The 15,349-nt window shown below is 37.4% G+C and overlaps 1 protein-coding gene across 4 annotated transcripts in view; it reads right to left on the bottom strand.

Moving 5' to 3' along the window:
* TRAF3 (TNF receptor associated factor 3) overlaps nucleotides 1-15,349 on the bottom strand; it is an 87,028-nt gene that overhangs the window by 46,370 nt on the left and 25,309 nt on the right. For 2 of the 4 annotated variants that reach the window (XM_074956285.1, XM_074956284.1), the window contains exon 2: nucleotides 4,200-4,313. The exons of the other annotated variants lie outside the window; for them this stretch is intronic. The gene's annotated coding sequence lies outside the window, so the exon portion shown is untranslated. The remainder of the gene's footprint in view (nucleotides 1-4,199; nucleotides 4,314-15,349) is intronic. 4 annotated transcript variants of the gene reach the window in all.

Raw genomic sequence — 15,349 nt, 5'->3', positions numbered from 1 at the left:
AATTGAAGTGACAGCTGTTTCAGGAACAAATCCTTAAGGTCTCAAATAGCAGATCTCCATTAGAAAACACAAACTGGAATCCTGTAGCATGCCTGTGGACAGTATTTTTCAGAAACTAAAACAGAGCCGCTTGTCATTCTATGGCTAATCCCATTTTGCTCACTAGAGTTCTGGTGCAAGTTCAATACGCTAATGATTTTCATTTTTGTCCCCATCACAGATTTTACATTTTGCAGATACTTGCAGCTATCATGATAGTATCAGCTAAATCAACATGAAAAGGTGATGTACAAGTAAAACCTTTAGGAGTGGGAGGCTCTTACTTAACTCACAAGGGCAAGTATAATTTTAAATCAGGATTAAAGATCTGGGCAGACACGACTCCAACCTTTGAGCAGCTGAGCTTAAACGACAACATAAATCCAGGGTGCCAAACTAGATTTTAAAATTTATATGTGAATGTAGCTTGTACCAAGACCTGTTGGTTACTGACTAGGACAACAGCACAGAATAACCTGGGACTTCAACTCATGCTACTCATTGTGAGGTCAAATCATTCATAAAACCACCACCATGCCAGATGAAGTACTCAGTCTGGCATGTATAGCTGAGCTCGGCTGGATGACTCAGGTGGCTCAGTTTTGGAGGGGATCATTAGTGTCTCCGAAAGGGAGGGCAAACTGCCAACAAAACCTCAAAGATCCAATACTATGGTTCTTGTTCAATAAACCATTTAACACAAGTGTCATCATTATCTATTACCCAGCCTCTAACTTCCCTTTTTGGGGAAAATAATTAAGAAGATAAGTAGTGGAGAAACTTTCCAATCTTTTAACCTCAGACAAACAGGTTTCAGACCAGAACAAGTATGGAAACAGCAATACAAGATGTCTCTGCTAGCTCTGTTACATTTTTCAGTAATCTTTGATACAATCAACTACAAGGTGCTATGTACGTCTCTGCTGGATTTGGCAGAGGTGGAAGTAATTGCCTTAGAATAGTTCAGCTTTTTCCTCTCATAGAAATGGAAGACTGCTCTTTCTCTTTGGGGGCTCGCCTTTGTGGTGTTCCACCAGGCCCTATCTTGTCATTCCTCTGATTCAACATGAAGATGAAGCCTTCGGAGGAAGATGAAACATGGGCTACAGTGTCTTCAGTGTGCTGAAAAACTAGACTCCGTTCTTGCTTGAACTTAACACATTTAGCGTTTAACCTTAGGTTTTAAAAAGTATGTAGACAACCTATAAAGGCTCACAAAAGTTAGGCATATTCTATAATGCAGGGGGGTTCTCAACCTCTCTCTTTCTGAGGCCCCACTCAACATTCTATAAAAACTCCCCGGCCCACCTGCCTTAACAACTGTTTTTCTGCATATAAAAGCTAGGGCCAGCATTAGGGGATAGCAAACAGGGCAGTTTCCTAGGGCCCCATGCCACAGGGGACCCCCACAAAGCCACATTGCTCAGGCTTCGGCTTCAACCCTGAGGGATGAGGTTCAGGGCCCTGGGTTCAGACCCATGTGGCGGGGCTTCAGCTTTCCGCCTTGGGCCCCAGTGAGTCTAATGCTGGCCCTATTTGGCAGACCCCCTGAATCCTGCTCACAGCCCCACATAGGCCCCGGACCCCTGGTTGAGAACCACTGCTATAATGGACTTTGACTCCTATTTTATAAAACCATAACTACAGCGCTTTCCAAAAACAAAACAAAAAAAAGGAGAGTGCAGCTTTCAATCTGTAACTTTTAATCATTTAATGTTCTAATTTGGGGGATTCTACCTCAAAGCTAATTGCTAAGCATACCATTTTATTGCTCAAAACTATACTGTGTATCCTAGGGCCAGCTTCAGAATCCTTAAATTGAACCTGCCTTAGCAAACATCTAGCACAGACTTCATGCTTATCTGTGCAAGGGTTGAACTGCAGATTATTGAAATAAAAAAAAAAAAAAGAAAAGAAAATGAGTGGAGAGAACAAAACTATCTTCCTGAACATACAAAAGACATATCCTTTTATAATTTAATTCAAGCCTATATAAGCATCAGTGATTAGAAACTGGAAGCAAAAGTTAATCTGCTGACATAAGTGTGTTCCAGGAGCTGGAAAGCACGGGGATTCCCAAACAAGGAACAAATGGGTAAAATAAGGAAAACAGTTCTCACCCGTAAAACGAAAGAGATATTAACAGTATATATATTTTTTAAAAAGGTATAAAAGTAGTATCTGTTTAAAAGATCAGAAGAGATGATCAACGTGGAGGCAGAGTTATTTACAAACAAATTTACCTTCCATCTTTGAACAAAACAATATCTATGAGCAATTCTATAATTCTCATTTGAGCTAAGCCACCTATATTGGGAATTATAACAAGACTAAGACATGCAGACCTCTCGGGGGGCCAAATCCTGCGGAGGGTCAAGTGTAGAATAGGATACTTCGGTAACACAGAAGACTGATAGATTTTGAACAGAAATCTTTCTATGCAGCAATAATCTATACAAAATGTTTGTGCATCACCTCTAGCAATATTAAAAATATTTTTCAATGTAAAAATATTCATTCTGCATTCACATCAATACTAAGTTTTAATAATTTTCTTTATCCTCAATATACAGAGCCTCTTAATCATGAAATCTTTAAGTAACAATGTATACCTTGACAATCTCTCTCAAAAATATTATCCTATTACAGTTCCTCCTGAAGGCCTCAAAGATTGGAGAGCCAGTGTTTTAGGCACTGTATAAGAATAAAGTTATTTGCAGAATGCAGTGAATAATAGAAATATTGCAGATACATGTAGATCTAAAAGTCCTGGTCTTACTACTCATGTCCTTTTAAACTGTAACAGGAGGTACATGTAATGCCCAAACATCTTATTAAACTGTGTAAGGAAACCATGATTAGTTGCACTAAATATGAATAGTTATATTTCCAATATTTAAAGGAAATGTGAATGGTTTTTCTTAACTAACCTGTGATCAGTTGTAAATGGTTACAAAAGAAGAAGAAATTTAAAAAAAACCACAAACTTATTAGTTCCAGTTTCCCTTTCCAAATAACTACTATGTACTCCCATCTGAGACAGGGTCATAATATATATATATGAAAACAGAAAAATAAAAAGGTCTGTAAGGGATAACATGATGCAACACAACATACAAGTCCTAGAGTGTGTTGTCCTGGATACTACTATTATTATAACGAACAATTTTGTTATATATACTTTCGTCTTGAATAAAAATAGTCCCTCAGACAAGTTTCTAGTTGTTGATTAGATGTTAAGTGGTACTATATTGTCATAAATATAAAGTGAAGGGTAAACACCTTTAAATCCCTCCCAGCCAGAGGAAAAACCCTTTCACCTGTAAAGGATTAAGAAGCGAAAGATAACTTCGCTGGCACCTGACCAAAATGAACAACGAGGAGACAAGACACTTTCAAAGCTGGAAAGTATGGGGGGAAACAAAGGATTCTCTCTGTCTGTGTTGCTTTTGCCGGGACCAGAGCAGGAATGCAGGTCAGAACTCCTGTAAAGGGTTAATAAGCAATCTAGTTAGATATGCGTTAGATTCTGTTTAAATGGCTGACAAAATAAGTTGTGCTGAATGGAATGTATATTCCTGTTTTTGTGTCTTTTTGTAACTTAAGGTTTTGCTTAGAAGGATTCTCTATGTTTTAAATCTGATTACCCTGTAAGGTATTTACCATCCTGATTTTACAGAGGTGATTCTTTTACTTTTTCTTCAATTAAAATTCTTCTTTTAAGAACCTGATTGCTTTTTCGTTGTTCTTAAGATCCAAGGGTTTGGGTCTGTGTTCACCTATGCAAATTGGTGAGGATTTTTATCAAGCCTTCCCCAGGAAAGGGGGTGTAGGGCTTGGGGGGGATTTTGGGCGGAAAGACGTTTCCAAGTGGGCTCTTTCCCGGTTATATTTGTTAGACGCTTGGTGGTGGCAGCAATAAAGTCCAGGGACAAAAGGTAAAATATTTTGAACCTTGGGGAATTTTTAACCTAAGCTGGTAAAAATAAGCTTAGGGGGTTTTTCATGCAGGTCCCCACATCTGTACCCTAGGAGTTCAGAGTGGGGAAGGAACCTTGACATGTATAAAATGCGTTATCTGCCATGACAGGATTTTTCTTGCATACCCTGACAAGAGCTCATGTACCCCAGTTTGAAAACTACAGAATACAGTAGCATACCTGTATATCCAAACAGGAAAAGGACATCTAAGCTTGGACAGGGAGCAAAAGACAACAACAGAAAAATGAGCAGTGAAGCGGTATCCCTTCAAACAATGATGTGGATCCCTTCATCTACAAAATAAGCAGAACACACACCAGCTTAACTTCAAATCAAAATAGGTTGTTTACTGTGTTTGATTATCTAATCATCTGAGAGTATTCTGAAAAATAGATTGCTAGATGTTTCTAGCCTTTTAATTTTGTTGACAGATGTCAGTCATATCAGTCTTTAAGATTACTCTTAGATTGCTTTAGTATCAGGTTACCGTGAGCAAGCTAAGACATTTCTAACTTAAATTTCAGAATTCCTTATTTTATCAGTTATTTTTGTTGTTTTGTATTTCACTGTCATACAGGGCTTTAAGGGCACCTCATCCACATGTTTATTAAATAGAACCCCACAATCTCAGAAGCCTAACTAAATAGGACACTACATATTTTACAAACAGAGGTATTCGCAGGGCAGAATATGCATTATAATCAATGACAACTGATTACAGTGACAAAGTGACAGGAACATTTCACTCAGAGAGATGCTTCCACCACTCTAATCAGTTCAGTACATACAACAGAATACATATGTTTTGCTTAGCGTTTTCCCTCTAGAATCGTCAATCACAAGTGAGGAATTTTTGTATTAGAAAGATTTCTTACTGTAGATGACCATTCCTAGGATATCCTACCACCATTACAAAACATACACAATAAAAGATTCTGCCGTGCACCATTCCTACCCATCAACCAAATGACATTCAACTGGAAATCCCACAATTTAGTGGAAAAAAAGACAGAGAAAAATGTAAGAATCTTGTTTTGTAGCATAAATATATCTAGTTGATGATGGACACATCAGAGGAAAAGAGTTCCAAAGCCAAAGGATCCTTCACTTAGGTGGTCATACTCTTGTTTAAAAAACCTTTAAGCAAACATCACACACAAATTAGAATCAGGAATTAAATCCAGGGACAACAGTAAGAGTATTCAAGCTGCAGCAAACAACTGCCATGTCATGGCATACAGTCTTCTAAACAATCTGAGATCATTGTTCTATCTTACTATAATATTTACAGAACCTCAAATATTGTCCATCAGGTGGACCAGAATCTCATACTAAACATACAGTTTTGAAAGTGCATGTTCTTTTCAAAGCTATCAACACAGTTGCATTAGATATGTCAGTTGGGACAATGTACTTACACATTAACTAACAACTACATATAAATAAATGAAAAGGGGCATTTTCTCTACCCTTGCATTCCAAGTATTAATGGGAAAGACAAAAGTTCAGTTTTTAAGACAAAAATATACTGATATTTTTTAAAAACTCATTAAAATCCATGGCAAAACTCCTATTCCCTTGAATGGGGTAGGGTCAGTCCCCAAGAGGCTCTTCCATGACTTGAAAAAACAGAAGAATAACTAAGCAGTTTGGACACCTGAATGCTCTTGCAAGGGAACACCCATCCAATGAAACAGAATCACCGACACTTCAACTTTGTATGATTCCCATATTTCAGACTACAAAGTGACTGAAATGTAGAAAGTGAAGTGAGATTTAAACATGAAAAAAATATTACAAACATAAACTTTGGCAAAGAATTATTTTATTTTCTTGGCTAACAAGAGATTCTGTATTGCCTAACAAATCTGCATGTGGATTGGCTGAATGATTTGTAACAATATTAAATAAAACAGTATCACATTGTGAAGAGCTGTTCTTGGCAAGCCTATTAAACTGGATTTTCTGTTGACCATGGAAACTGTCATTTCCAATATACTTACAGTCATGCTAACCAAGACTGATCATTTTGATATTGTTTATAAAAGAAAGCTTCACATGGACGTTTCCAGTAATTATGTTAATAAGAAAGGGTAGGAATATGAATATATATAAATAATTCTTGTATTAATTCTAGCTGGATTATCCAGTAACCCAGAAACTATATAAAAGAGCTTTACTGACTGTAGGACTGGACAACTCTCAAAAACTTAAGTGCAACCCTGGCCAACTGAAATATTTTTTCTTGTTTCTTTCTTAATTTAAGGATTGAAGAAAACAATGGTAGATGGACAAGCAATTTAATGTGATTTAGGAAAGTTCACTTTAAAATATTGTTCAAACATTAGTTTTTAAAAACTGTCCATTTTTATTGTAAATGGTGGCTTTTGCAATGCCAGAATTCCTTAACAATTAAGATTCTGCCTAGGGCAATGGTTAAAAGAATTTTTTTCTATTTCAAGCTACCCTTGCTAACTACAGATCTTTATTAATCATTATTTCATAAATACATAATCTCAATGGGCTATGTTTTTTAACATTCAAGAAATCAAAAGCACTGTTAAAAAAAATCAGACAAAGATCACTCATGCTTTGCATGTCTGGATCATGGTACAAATACTCATGGATAAAACATGCTGTCCTAGCAGGCAGACATTGCCTTTCTAAGTGTTCCGAACTCCAACTTGTGTTCGTTTGTAAAGCAGATAGGTGGAGTGAGGATGCCTCTCAGTCTCTAAGAAATTAACCTACAGTTGGAATTCAGAATACTGTAGAAGACATTTAGTTGAAATGTTTGTCTAAAGAGTTGGAGAAATTAAATCTGATCAGATCATCACAGGACTAGATGCACTTTAATATCTACCCGTGCTCTTCTGGGGAAAGTCCATGACTGAGTCATAACTGAGGAAGTGGATGAATGCACTTAGCTGTTTGATCTCCTGGTCCTGCACTCTAAGGGAAATACTTAACCATTGTGAAACATAAAAAGATCATCATTATACAGATTTATAAAAGCATTCCTTAAGTATCTAAGCACCATAATAGCCTAATGACCATTTCAAGTTGAAAAGTTTCCTATTACTGAAGTAACAATCACCAGTTTATGAAAAAAATTAACAATTTCCCTGAGTTCTAAACTATCTGTTACCGTTCATACTTCCTCAATTCTCTGTCAGATCCCATAAATCTATTCCTACAGCAAGCTAAAACTTTTTCATCACTGTCTTCATTGGGTATCATACAAATCATTAATTGGAGTACCACAAAGGATAGATATTTGGACCTGGATTTTATATGAAATCCTTGCTTTCAAAACCAGATTAACCAATACCACCAAACTCCATGAAATCTCCCTGCAGCAAAGGAACCCCCAAAGTTCCTGCCCAGCTTTGATGTTCTTAGTCTGATTATCTTTTTCACTGAGAGTCAGTGAGTACAATTATTTTTCTGTTCAGCAAACTGGTTTTCAAGTTTTCATTCTCTAAAACAAAATTTAATTGGCTTCTCATTCTGCCTAGTGGAACAGTAATTGAGATAATATATTATTAATCATTATTATTAATTCCTTGAACAATGTCTTGCTCTTTATATTGCCTGGTGGCATACATAGGGAGCCATCCCTGCACTGTCAATTTCTTAGAAGGATGCAAAAGCTGAGCCAATCCAGTCCAGTCTGTAGTATCTTGGAATTCTTTTGTCAACTTAGAGATATTTTAAAAATACAAATACCACACATAGTATCCAAAACAGGGAACTCAGCACTACCACAGATCATACAGCAAGACCACAGAAAAACAGAATACTGCAGAGATACCACAGACTCATTACAGAGATGAAAAATTACAGGAAAATTGTCTCCTCCAAAGTGCACCAAAATATTACTAAATTTAATTTAAAAATGCAGGTGATGTTTAATAGAATTGTCCTCCTATGAAATTTTAATATTGCACATTGTAGGGGAAGCCAATTAGTGAGACAAATATTCTTCAACTACATATCTGAATTTGTTTAAATTTAAAATTTAGATGAAGTAACATATTAGAAATACCTTTGTTAAAACCTTGAGTGACATATTCACTGACTTGCACAAGGGTTACTTCAGCAAAGGCTTCTCGAACCTATATCCAGAGCTCAGAAAACAATGCTGACTGACCCCCATTCTCCCCGGGAAATATTATCTAAGATAGCTCTAGTCTTCCACTTGAAATAATTGGTTACTGAATACTATAAACAGAAGACCAGCAAAAAGAAATATTTAAATTAAACCTTCCATGTTATCTTTCAGGTAGGTTTTTGTATCGTTTTCAAGAGGTCTTCAACTTGGCCCACAATAATTGTTTCCACTTTTTCTGGTGTCCTACAGATGTAATTACATCCAACATGATATACTCTCAGTCCTGTCAACTGACTTTTTTCACCACTGTTTCGTAAACACTCTTCTTTTATTCATTAATTTAGCAATATGGCCTGAAAAACCTCCAGTCTCAGCTCCACTACATTTAAATTTATCTTTTGACTGTGCTGCCTTCAAAAATTCAGTTTTGATACTGTGCTGCCGACTATCACCAGTTTTAGTATTAAGAGAACCTGCGACTTCTTTTGTGGGTATTCTAGCAGAATCCAATTGAAATATATTCTTGGGCTGTAGAAAAGAAAAAAAAAAAACTATTATCCTAAGACTTGCTGAAATAAAGTTTCAGTTTCTCCTTTTTTTCCATCTTTTCTGGTATAGCAATAATATTTTGTTATTGAAGGGCAATTTTCAAGAGAAAAAACAATGCCTTATGGTTTATTCAAACATTAAATTGCATGTGGATCTTTCAAGAACAGAAATCCCCCTGCCCATTTCTTTTCTTCTTTTAAATTTTCTCTATCGCAAATTCTTCCCTGAACACCAAAACCTATATTTAAAATTAGAAAATATGGCTTCTAAGGTGAAGATTCTAGACACTATCCCAGGGAGAGGGGGGTTCGCTGCTATCTTTGCTAGCATCTGACACAAAGAAGAGAAGTCTTTGTTTTATTTGGTTTAGACATCTGAAAACACACTGTGTTGGTTGTCAGGTCTTTACAAGTGATAGATACAAATTCCCCAGGAAAAGAATTGTTTACGCTCCCAGTAGCAAAGATTCAGTAAAAAGAGAGTCTTAGTCCTGAAATGTGCATGCATGTGACCACTTTCCTGCGTAGAGGCATTTTATTATGTGGAATCTCCCTGCCTGACTGCCCTGTCTTCATTGCCCACGTTCTCTTTGGGTCTTGAAGCAGGCAAAGCTTTGCTAATATTGCCTCCACATCCACCAAAATGGGGTTGCCTATATAAGGCTTGGTAATTCCAGGATCTCCTCAACTGTCATTCTGCAGGTTTTAGATCAGTAGATATTGTTGGTGTTCCCAAAGATGCAGTAGCACTCATAGCATTCGTTTTGGACCAGATAAGGACCAAAAGGATTAGTATCTATGAAGGTTCATCTCCAATGTTGTACTTGGAGAGTTAAGGTAAAAATAACAACACTCTTATAGAATCATAGAAATGTAGGGCTGGAAGGGACCTTGAGAACTCATCAAGTCCAGCACCCTGCGCTGTGGCAAGACCAAGTAAACCTAGACCATCCCCGACAGGTTTTTGTCCAATCTGTTTTTTAAAATTTCCAACGACAGGGATTCCAAACCTTCCTCTGGAAGTCTATTCCAGAGCTTAACTACCCTGATCGTTAGAAAGTTTTTCCTAATATCTAAACTATACCTCCCTTGCTCCAGATTAAGCCAATTACTTCTTGTCATACCTTCAGTGGCCATGGAGACAACTGATCGCTTTCCTCTTTATACCAGTCCTTAACATATTTGAGGACTGTTATCAGGACCCTCCTCAGTCTTCTTAAGAAGAAACATGCCCAGTTTTTTAATCTTTCCTCGTAGGCTTCTGTTTCACTTTTTGAAAATCTCAAAAGTGTTTTACAAATGTTAATTAATTCAACCTCAGGACATCCCCCTGAGGTAAATATTATCCCCACTTTACAGATAAGGAAACTAAAGCATGGAAAGGGTAAGTGACTTGTATATGATCACAAAGTCACAGGCAAAACCTTTCATTCCTGGATCCCAGTCCTTTGCCATAACCACAAGACCATTCTTACTCCACTCCCTTAGTCTTGTAACCATGCATGATGACAGAATTAAATAAAAAAAATAAAAAAAATCTTGTGCACCTAGACAAGAGAGATTTCAGGATGTTACAATGAATCTTTATTTTTCAGTTACCACAAGGAGCTGAGTAAAATACTGCTCTTACCCTCAGGACTGTGTATACTGTTTCCTGAGGGACTTTGGTTCTAATAAGCCAGCTGTCCACATAAGGGATTAAACAAATACAAACATAATGGTGGTGGTAGCAGCAGCCATAGAAAGTAAGTATGAGAGAGCTGTATAGTCCAAAAGAAAAGATCAGTTGTAAGAGTAAGTGACCCAAGGCAAATCTGAGAAATCTCTGATGACTTGTAACTATCTGAATATATAAACAAACATTACGTAAAGTCTATAGAAGCCAAATAGTTGACTTGGCTGATGTCAGCTTGGGTAAAAATTCATCCATATGGGATAAAGTTCTTCCATTTTAGGGCCCAGAGAACATATTTGTAATGGTGGATGTTAAGCATGATTGCTGGATTTCCACCACAGATGCTCAGAAGAATTGTGCTAGCAACAAGCATGTTGGAAAATGGTTTCCAAGTAAATTTCTGGGAGAAACGTATTAGACAACCATTTCAGAATAGCTGTGCACAGCAAGCCATTCTGACAAGGCCCCAGAAAAATCATTTGTCCCTCATTAGAAGACCACCCTCAGAAGGCAAAACGTTTTATTTATTTTATTTGTGCCTAAAGCCACAGAGGTCTTCTACTAAAACTAATGAGATTATGGTATTTTCTGCCAAATGAATACGGAACAGAGCAATTTTGTTTAATACATTAATGGCAATTTGGCATTTAATAATGCATTTTTATTTTAAAGCATTAAAACCTGAAGGTCTCAAAGCAGTCTGACTAAATCATTACTGTAGCACTTGGAGATTCCTTGAGGATTTATGTTGACAGGCATTTGTCCACTTGTATTACAGAGACCCATAAATCCAGTGGGTGGACCATGACCAGAACCATGTTTAAAACAAGTCATGCCAGTAACTGTTTACAAACTCAGTTAAATGCGGTATGGTAGACAGAGACATACTAATGCAAGCAAATTACCAGTTTCATACTGGGAAGGAGATATCTTTAAAAAGAGCCAGATATTCCAGCTTGCTGTCTAAGATTTAAAACTTATGAAAGTTTATGAAAAACTTATGAAAAATAAGTCTAATGAAAAATTAAGAGGACATGTGTTTGCAAAAATCTTTTTCTAGCCCACAGTAACATGCAAAAACAACCCCACTAGCTTTAAGAATGTCTCACCCAGACTAGAATTTTCCTGCACTAAACACTAATGTAGGATCTCAGCAGGAAATCCAAATTCCAAAGTGTTTAAACGCAAGGACGAGCTCTGAGTCATACATGTTCACTGTGGGATGTATAACTTAGAATTTCTAGACTGCTGTCCATTTAAACTCTGAGCGATATAACTGGATTTAATGCAGGATTTTGTTTCCCCCCTCCCCACCCCATTGATTCATAGAAAACTGGACCCTCCAACTTTTGATTCTGGCTATAATCACTGTACTTTGACAGCTAAACAGCTGGAGTTTGTGGCAGTGTTGTATACTTAATATGCATATAACCATGTTAACCTAAGCGAAAACTCTAGCTAGAAAACAAAATCAATAAAATCATTGACTATAAAGATTAACGGTAAGAAAACTTACCGTTTCCAAACCAATTCTTCATTAAGACGAATTCTTTATCAAGTTTTTATTAAATGACAAAACATGAATGTTACATATCATTCAAATGTGGAGTTCAGATACACTTAGATAATTAAAGAAACTGACTCAAAGGTTTCAGAGTAACAGCCGTGTTAGTCTGTATTCGCAAAAAGAAAAGGAGTACTTAGTCTCTAAGGTGCCACAAGTACTCCTTTTCTTTTTGACTCAAAGGAAATACATTTGGTGTATATTTGAGATAAATGGCTAGATTTGTCAAAGCGGAAATTCAATCTACTAAGTTCCCTAAACCAATATTTTAATTGGCTACTAGCAACAAAGTATGTAACATAAAACTTTGGCTAGTAATTACAAAACAACTGAAGGTAAGTTTTTGTAGCATGTTATAAGATATTGAAAGTTACTTCCATTACTGACAGGTTTCAGAGTAGCAGCTGTGTTCGTCTGTATCCACAAAAAGAAAAGGAGTACTTGTGGCACCTTAGAGATTAACAAATTTTTTTGAGCATAAGCTTTCATGAGCTACAGCTCACTTCATCGGATGCATTCATACTTCCATTCCTGTTATAAATTGCACAAAACAAAAATAGTACTTTACCTTATTCTCCACCATCTGAGCACAGAGAATTAAAAACAAAATATTGTTAGGCACAAATTGCAAGAGTCTTCATATAAAGGGGATATCCTAGCACCATCAGATATGCTGCATGACATGCACACACTAGCAACAGTTTACAGAAAACTATTTAGGTTCTTTTTGGTAAGCAGCCAAACCTCGAAACTTTGAACCTGGAGGCATCACTTCATTATCTCCTTCTCTAAAATGCAGACCTCAGTCAACAATTGCGTAAATGGTGGGGGGAAGAATTACCACAGCTTGGTTTTCTCTGCTAATAACAGCCCTTACCAATTACTGCACTGCAGTCTTTCTGAAGGCTATACAACGGAGAGTGTAAGTGAAAGAACTCAAGAAAGAATCACAAGGTTACAGTAAACTTTCTGTTCAAGACCCATCTAAAGAGAAATGACTTAATGGAATGCTGCACATAAGTTCAGTAGAATCTCCATGATTCTGCCTCCTTCTCTTCCTTCCAGGGCTCAACATCTCCACCCCCATGTTTAAGAGTGTTTTTTTTTGGAGGGGGAGGGGAAATGTTGCTTGAATTCAAAGTTGTTGGTTTTGTTTTAGGTTTTAACATAAAATGGTTATTTTAAAATAAATAAATGTGAAATCACATTGATTTGTTTATAGCAATGTCTTTTGTTTTTACAAAACTTCCACTTTTTTTTTTTGCGCTAAAAACATGGTGAAACTTCACATAAGCAATTCTTACCACACGAATGGCAAAATCTAGTTTGCAAAATAGTTTTTAATTACAATAAGCAGCAGTAAGTGGCATGCTGAGGAATAACATTAACATCACAAATAGCATAGGGGCTAATTTCAAAATTAGTTACATGTATTGAAAATGAAAACAAGCAATAGTCAGAACTAAAGCTTTAAAAATTAGTTAAGTTAAAAGTCTTTAAAAATGTGTATCCTTTTTTATTCTAATATTTAGATTAATAAAAGATTTTCAGGTGAAATCTATTTTTCTTTAGTCATGCTTGTTTATTTTGTCTGAATCAGGAGATGCAAAAATGTAGACTAACTGGTTGCGTAACTGGATCCTCACCTACACTAAAGAAATAATCATGCTTAAACATGGGTGTGAAGCATGGCTGTGGCAAATTCATATTCTAATATTACAATAAAATATATAACTTGACTGTACATCGTTGTTGTTTTTTCCCCTAACAGCACATGGTAAAGCAATGTTAGAGAACTATGTTTTAGCTTAAGCACCTACCAGGCCTCACCTACACTAGCCTTGTTTCTTTAGATTCCACAGTGGTGCACAGGTGGCAGCAACAGTGGAAGCACTAATGTAAAAAAAGTCAATTGGCAGCTAGTTAATACGACTGTAACTCCCTCCTCTCTCTACCACATCAGCGGGGATCAAAACCAGCACTTCAGCATAGACCTCTACCCAACTAAGCGAAAAGAGTAACCCCTCTAGTTGGCAGAGCCAGTAGGCTATCGTCCTCCCATTAAACAGAGATTAGAGGGAGACATGATCCATACTTTGCTATGTGTTACACTAACATTAATGAGGACTTTTTGTTTTGTTTGGGGGGAGTCTGCAGTCACTCCCTGGGAGAAGCAAGGCACGTTTAGGGTTTCAGAGTTAAGTAGTCTGCAGTTACTCCCTGGGAGGGGGAAGTTTGAGCTGGTAACCCCAGAGAGTTGGGGAGCCAGAAGATAGAGCAGAGAACTAAGAAGGAGTCTAGGGAAATAGCAACAGGGTCTGGGAGCAAGGAGACACAGGTTGATGGACACAGGGTCCCTGGACAGGAACCTGGAGTAGTGGGTGGGTCTAGGTTCCCCTATCGGCCACTGGGAAAATGGCACAGGACCTGCCTTGGACTGGAAGACCATCTGGAGCAGACAAGGACAGCAGTGATCCAGCTGGAGGGCCAAGCTACAAAGAGGGAGCCCCCTGACTCCAGAGAGAGTGAGACCATGGGGTGAGAAACACAAGGAGGGGCAGCCGACTGGTTCAGAGTTAATCCTGCAAGAAAGTGCCACAGTGGTGACTAGCGAATCCCATAACAACATGTTAAAAGTCTGGAGGGACTGGAGTGTTTTCCTTTTTAATAGGGTCCCTCAGCTCTCACGCACCAACACAGTACTGTAATGTTTACGCCACAAGAGAATTATTTTAAAAATTGTTTCTAATGCTCTTCATACTTCATGGAAACTATTTTAAAATTATGGTTTTGACTTTTAAAAAGACACTTTAAAGATGGATGACTCAGAAAAATAGTTGTGCAAATATGTGACATTAGTGGTTCCCAAGCTGTGGCCCATGGACCACCAATGGCACACACACATTTTGAGAAAGAAGCAGAAGGGCGTAGAAAGGAAGGTGGGACCATGATTGAATCTCACTCTCAGAAAATGCTTAGCAAAATGGAAGAGTTCAAGATTCTCTGAACACTCTCTAGGAAACATATAGTGCATGATAGTAATTAACCATTCCAACAGATGACGGTGCTTGCCACCCCCAGCCCCGCACTTCCAATGCCAGACCTAGACTGTGATCTCCAAAGGACTTAGCATAACATTAGGTGTTTGAATCTGCAGAAAGGCTTCTTCTATGACAGAAGTATGAATCCTGCGTGTGGCCAAATCTTGCATTTTTAAGACGTTCACTACTTTCAAAAGATTCAGTTTTTTTGCTACAGTACCTTTAATTAATATAATTTATTTTTAATTACTTTTTACAAGGGTTTTTCTGCTCCTCTGCTGGGTTTGTAAGAGTTTTATCTGCTTCTGAGGTTCATGCCTTGGAACCTCAAGTTAATTAGTCTGCTCTCCTGCTGCTACCATCCAGGTAGGCACAGGGCCTGGAGAC

Source organism: Natator depressus, chromosome 6 (genome assembly GCF_965152275.1).
Source record: "Natator depressus isolate rNatDep1 chromosome 6, rNatDep2.hap1, whole genome shotgun sequence".
NCBI classification, from domain to species: domain Eukaryota; kingdom Metazoa; phylum Chordata; order Testudines; family Cheloniidae; genus Natator; species Natator depressus.
The sequence above is the reverse complement of the archived record's forward strand: the minus strand, read 5'-3'. Positions and strand labels throughout refer to the sequence as shown.